Genomic DNA, 6,217 nt, shown 5'->3' with positions numbered 1-6,217 from the left:
ACGGCAGCACGCGTCTGTTGTCCCGTACTAGTATGGTCTAATTCCTAACGACGATCGGTACGCGCGAGGGAGCTGCTGCTGTCGTCACACCTTTTGCCGAGGGTTGGTGACGCGTCGACGCCGCAGGCATGCTGACGGACTGCACGATAGCGATATTGATAGCGATATGTAGCGTGTTATCTGAGGTCTTGCAAGAGTCTGGCATTGGCGTTGGTTCTCTCGCAGGTTGGCTTGAGCTGCGAAGGTGGCAAAAAGCCTGTTTGAAGCGTACGTTTCGGTCCTCGGTCCGAAATGATCCTGGTTCAAATTCAAATTTGCCAATGCAGTACACACACTATATGCATTTCTAGAGATAGTGTGATTCGGAAGCGAGATATGGTGTTGCCATTCAAAACGACGCTGCCATGACCACTTTTACCGTAAATATACGCTACTTCCTGCAAAACCATCGGATCGTATGCGGAATCAGCTGGTTTTATGCGGATTTCTACGCGCCATGTCAAAATCACGGTATCGGATTCGTCTTGAGGTGCATTTGCTTGAGCCTACATGAGGAACGCGTGCTTTTCGAGACGTAGCAATGCCAAAATACGGTCACAATCAGGAATTAAGACCGTACTTTTACAGGATCAAATTCTAAAGTTCGTTCAGTTTTACTTTGTTTTCAAAGTTGACATCACAAATGACTTTGATGATCGTATGTGACCACGTCCGATGACTCGGGATGTCGGCCAGAAACTCGAATTGAGTTTTGAGTTGCTGGCTCTTGATGAACGTCCACCGTTGCTATTCCAAGACGGTGTGAGCGGGCGCTGGTGTTATGAGAAGTCGTTTGCTTTATACTTTTTCTTATCTTTATTCATTTCACAAAAAAAAATACGAATGGCCTCGAAGATATTACCTGTAGCATTCAAGTAACTCGTCGTTTCTACCAGTTCTCGCTGCCACTAAGATAAAACGATCTTAAGACCCGTCAATAGTGTTAACCATTGCACTTCACATTATCAAGCGCCATCCTACGTGGCACGCTCCCGTGGCTGCTACGTCGAGGTCGACAGTGTCGGTCGTGGCGGTCGGCGCAGGTACTCCAACAAATGTGCTGTACCGGTCAAGTAGTAGTACTAGTAGATTTTTCCTGGTCTCGAAGCGTGCCAAAAGGATGTCGACGCACTCACGCCTACCGGTAGTTCGATCGAAACGATATGAGACATTGATGGGGATGGATTGAGAGTCGATGGTGCTGGCATGCTCGAAAAACAATATTGCGTGTCGATTGAAGCACTTCAAGAACGTGGTCTGCCCCAAGGGGATACGACAATTTCTCTGTCGTGGGTGCATGCGATACGTCCACCACCACCATAGACGACTATGGCGGAGTGCCATGGCAGCCGCTTATCGACAAGAAAAATTGAGCAAAAACATCAAAAATTAAATCTTGTGGCAACAACCGCTCAAGAACTATTCTATCGGAACGACAAACAACCAATTTTACAAGCTCAAAATCGACCTTTCTACCGCAACGACACGTCACCCGTGGTACGCGGCTGGCAGTACGCATGCTGCACCACCGTGGCCATAGACGGTCGCAGTGCCGGGTCCGCGACCAAGAGCAGCGCCAGCATCTCGACAGCGTCGCTTGGCAGTGCCAGTCCCCACGCGCGGATAAGTGTCCGGATACCAACGCGCTGGAGAAAGCCAAACACTTCGTCGGCCTCGGACGACGACTCGACGAGTGGGACGCCGGTGAGCAGCATCCAGAGCACGATGCCAAGCGACCAGGCGTCGACGGTCGCCGCGCTGTAGTCGCCACCGGTGTGCATCTCGGGCGCCATGTAGTAGCTCTTCCCGACGGCATGTGTTGCCGTTGCAGCGAGCGGCGTCGCGAGGCCAAAGTCGCCAATCTTGAGTTTGCCGTTGGCATCGACAAAGACATTTTCGAGCGAGAGATCGCGGTGGGCGAGGCCGCAGCTATGGATGGCCGCAAGACCACGCGCGATCTGCATGAAATACTGCTGCGCGAGCTCGGGCGTGCATTTGTGCATGGACAGATCATGCAGGTGGTTGTACAAATCGCCTTTGGCGCAGTGCTCGAGGAGGAGGTAGTGGTGCGTGCGCTTGCGGTCCATGTGGCTGCCGTAGCAGCGCAGGACGTGGTCGGATGTTGTCGCTGCCTTGGCTTGAAGAAGGTCGTAGGCGCGCACTTCGCTCGCGATGGCGGCGTGCGTCGAGCGAGCGAGGCGCGTACGCTTGATGACGCACATGGTGGCGCGGTCGGTGTCGTAGGCAAGCAGGACGGCGCCGTCCGACGTGGTTGCTAGCGTCGAGGTCTTGACAAAGCGTTGCATGTCGTGTGGGGAGAAATGGTAAGTGAGCTGAAGCGTCGGTGGTGTGACTGACCCTTGCGAGAGAAAAGATCACGCGTGCCACGTCGTTTGTGGTAAAAAATATAGAAGGCCAAAGGAGACGGTTACTTTACTAATCACAAGCCGCTGCCCACCAATAACGAGCCGATGTTTACAATTTGTAGCACTAGTCGCTTGGGTCGAGTCGCAAGCAAAGTGCGCAAAAGGTCTTGCGGTCGCGCAGGTGGTCGGCGATATGGTGCCAGGCTACCGTGTATCGCCTTGAGTGTTGAGGACGACAGACCTGGGCGAAACTTCGAATGAGCGTCGAACGATTAAGGTGGGATCTGCTGGGGCGTAACTAGAGACCATGGTATCTTCTTCGGCGGTTTCAGGGCACCGTGTCGGAAGGCAGTGTCGCCAGCAGCCAATCGCGTTGCAGGAGGTGCTGGAAGAGACGCTTCCTCTGGACACACGAAACATTCTTCTCGTGCGCAGACCGAGCACTGTACACGGTGCTTTCGTACGATCACGCAAAGACACGTAGCAAGCCGATGTGTCAATTCTCTGCCGAACATTGCTGTAGCCAGTCGTTGGACATTTTGGACCGGCTTTTATGGCGGTGGTCCTTGCTTTGCGAAGCGTTGGCCCCAAAACAGTTTTTATGTACACAACCACAGTGCAATGGTGCTATATTCGCTCCAGCGAAGCACCGAGTACTTTTTTTGAACAGAAAAGATATACGATCTATACCGTGTCCAATCGCGCGGCAAAAGCATCCCAATACAGTCGGTCGATACGACATGAGCGAGTTTCGAGTGCGAGATATCACGAATGCACGAAGATGAAGGCGGTCGGCGCCGTAGGACGATCGCCTTCCGTCTTTATGTAGGATACCTCTCCAGGGCTGCTTAATTGCCCCCTAAAACCATTGCGACACTCCACATCTGTCGTAGTAATAATATTCCTGGGACTCCTAACCTGTTATTTCGGGGAAGGGGTAGTTGAGGAAGCAGAGTTGAAGCGTGAGGTTGGGGAGGGCGTTGGGGAAGGAGGAGGAGGTCGGTGGGGTTGTTTGGGGGGAGAGGGAGAGTTAGCGGGGCTCCGTAAGCCCTCGGGGAAGGAGGGGAGGGTATTGGGATGGGATATTACGCCAAGGGTCGATGGGTTTTTAATTGTCGAACTTCGAAATCGAAGTTTGGGAAAGGGGAGGTTGCAATGGAGCACCGACCAATCACAGGCTGCGTGCATACAGTCGCCCCGCCTCTATCGATGGTTTTAGGGGGCAATTAAGGGTTCGTTACCTCTCCAGCTGTTCCTTTCGAACAGTTTCACCGGCCGAGATGCGTGTAACTGCCCGTGATCAAGTGGAGGCGTACCACCGCAAGCCCATGGACGAATCGGCGACACGCTGCACGTGCACGACAGCCTCGTTCAAGAGTCCGAGCAGCCCGCTCTTCGTCGGCTTCTCGCGCAACACGAATGGTCGCGCGGACGTCCGCGGATCGCGCTCCAGTCTCCGTCTTCCTAGACCAAGTCCCTCAACCGAACGAAGAGAGCCGACAGTGGTATCACTGCATTTCATTTCCAATGATCTGTATTTTACTTCACGAACCACGTGCACAATTGCCCGTCATCACAGCCGATGTCACGGCGATGTCATCAACCAACATCATCCGGATATATGTTACCATATCCGGATTCCGGATTTTGTCCGCGCACATTGATGCAGCCGCCGCGTAACTCTACTGCCAGCAGTGCGGTACATTCGGGGTAACGTTGAAGCAAAGGTCGTGGTCGAGACTACCGCGCTGTCGCTCGAGGGTCGGTACCTTCCTCTACGTCGTTCGACTCGTCGACCATCAAGGCAAGCTTGCCTGCGTCAAACGAGCCGCTGACTGCGCTAACTATATGTCTTTCGCGCCTGCAAGGAGTCGAATCGGACTTTTCAAGAAGGCGACTCAGCGAAACCAACGACTCGTTTCAATCTCCGCCAAGCCACACCTCCCCCGAGGTGCTGCGGTAATGCATCCCCCTGAGCGAAGGAACCATGGGCAATGCATGCAATACTGTGTTGTACGAGGTATCAAGCAGGCAAGCGACACGAACGCGCCGTTGGACGAAACCAAGGTCGATACAACTGCACTCACTGCTCCAATAGAAACTGGAACAACTCATGCCAACAAGGGTGCGGTACCAGGATGATCGTCACTGTCGCCGTCTTGCTTGTTGCCTTACGTTTGTGTGCAGAATGTGCCGACACAACCCTGCCTACAGCAGAAGCCAGCACGAACCTCGTCTTACGGACTTGTCGCTCGCCAACCAATCACCGAACTGCCTTCGCACCATCTTGCTGATATTTGATCTTCCCGCTTGCCGGGAATTGAACCGCCGTTGGCTCAACCTATTGCTGATTCGGTTGTACACCCTTCTATCTTCCGTACTATATGCTTGGAGGGATTGCGAGCACCAAGTGCCTCTTCTCATATTGCTCTATTGCTCTTGCTGGTCGTCATGGATCACTGGCGTATCGACGCCAATGCGATGAAGAACGTGTAGCTGAGGGGGTCGCGCGAGCATTTGGCGCTCGTCTAGCATCAGCCAAGCACGGTTGCGCGTAATTCGACGGGTGGTGCCAACATACATCTGCGGTGGCCGGCAAGACTGCGAGACGCGACGCCGAGGTTGCCACGGGAACGAACCAAGCAACGAATGCATTGAGGTGACACGCGAAATTTGCAATACAGTCGCGCGAGTGGCGAATGAAATCTCAATGAACGTTTCGCCGTTCAGCAGCAGAATGAGGCTACCTACCTACCTTGGCAACAGGATAGATAGTTCCACTCGACATATATTGTCGCTCTCGATACGGGTGGGATGGGGCGCCGAGCTTTTGGTGCCGAGCGACAAGACGCAACCGTGCTTTGGCAAGGCAGTGAGAACCTGACTCCGCGTTGCGGTTTGGTCGAGCGCAAAGGGTTTCGAAGCTTCTCGAGACGTGGGACACGAGCCAACGGCTCTGCAGCGCAGACAATTCGCTGCGCTCACTTTGAAAAAGGAACGATGCCACACGGAAACGACCACGGCGGCGGCCAGAGCAACGCGACGGGGTGGCCCAACACGACCAAGCACCACGACGGCGGGCACAAGCCCGAGCCTCACGCCCACGGCGGCGCCCACACGACGGGCAACATGAGCGGCGGCGTCGGCAAGCAAGGCAACAACTTAGGCGGCAACCAAGGCGGCAGTGGCGGCAAAAAGTAGGGTCCTGCGACCCCATAATGGTTGAATTCAGGAAGGATGATGTACCATGTCCCTGCCTGAACAACCTCATGGGCTACATGCAGTGATGTCGCGGCTAGAGTATTGAACGAGTCGTCGCGTTGACGCGGTCGCTTCGATAGGACATACACACGCATCTCCGCCAAATCGGTCTTGCAAGTTGAGCTGGTCTCCTCGGCTAGTATCCGGATAGGCCCGCCGATGCGGCTCCGGGTGACATCCCATGATGGGACGGCGAGTGACTCACTGGTTAATCATTGCGAATCAATTAGTAATCATTCATCGAAGTTACTCGTGTCTAACTATTAATAATGCGTGCGTAGTGTGTTAGTCTGCTGGCCCCACTTCGAACCCGGCAAAATGCAGACATATTATTAAATCCACGCTTTGGCTCAGACGCCATCCGTCGGCTTGGCCACGACCGCACTGAGGCGAGAGGAGATATCGATCCACTTGCCGGGGTACTCGGGCATTGATTCGGACATCGATGCTTGCTCGAAGACGTACATCACCGTCGAGCAGATGCAACACGCTCGTGCGCAAAAACGGTGCACATCTGCTCGACGTTGATGTACGTCTTCGACCAAGCATCG

This window comes from Saprolegnia parasitica (assembly GCF_000151545.1).
Source record: "Saprolegnia parasitica CBS 223.65 unplaced genomic scaffold supercont2.20, whole genome shotgun sequence".
NCBI lineage: Eukaryota > Oomycota > Saprolegniomycetes > Saprolegniales > Saprolegniaceae > Saprolegnia > Saprolegnia parasitica.
This window is presented reverse-complemented; position numbering follows the sequence as displayed.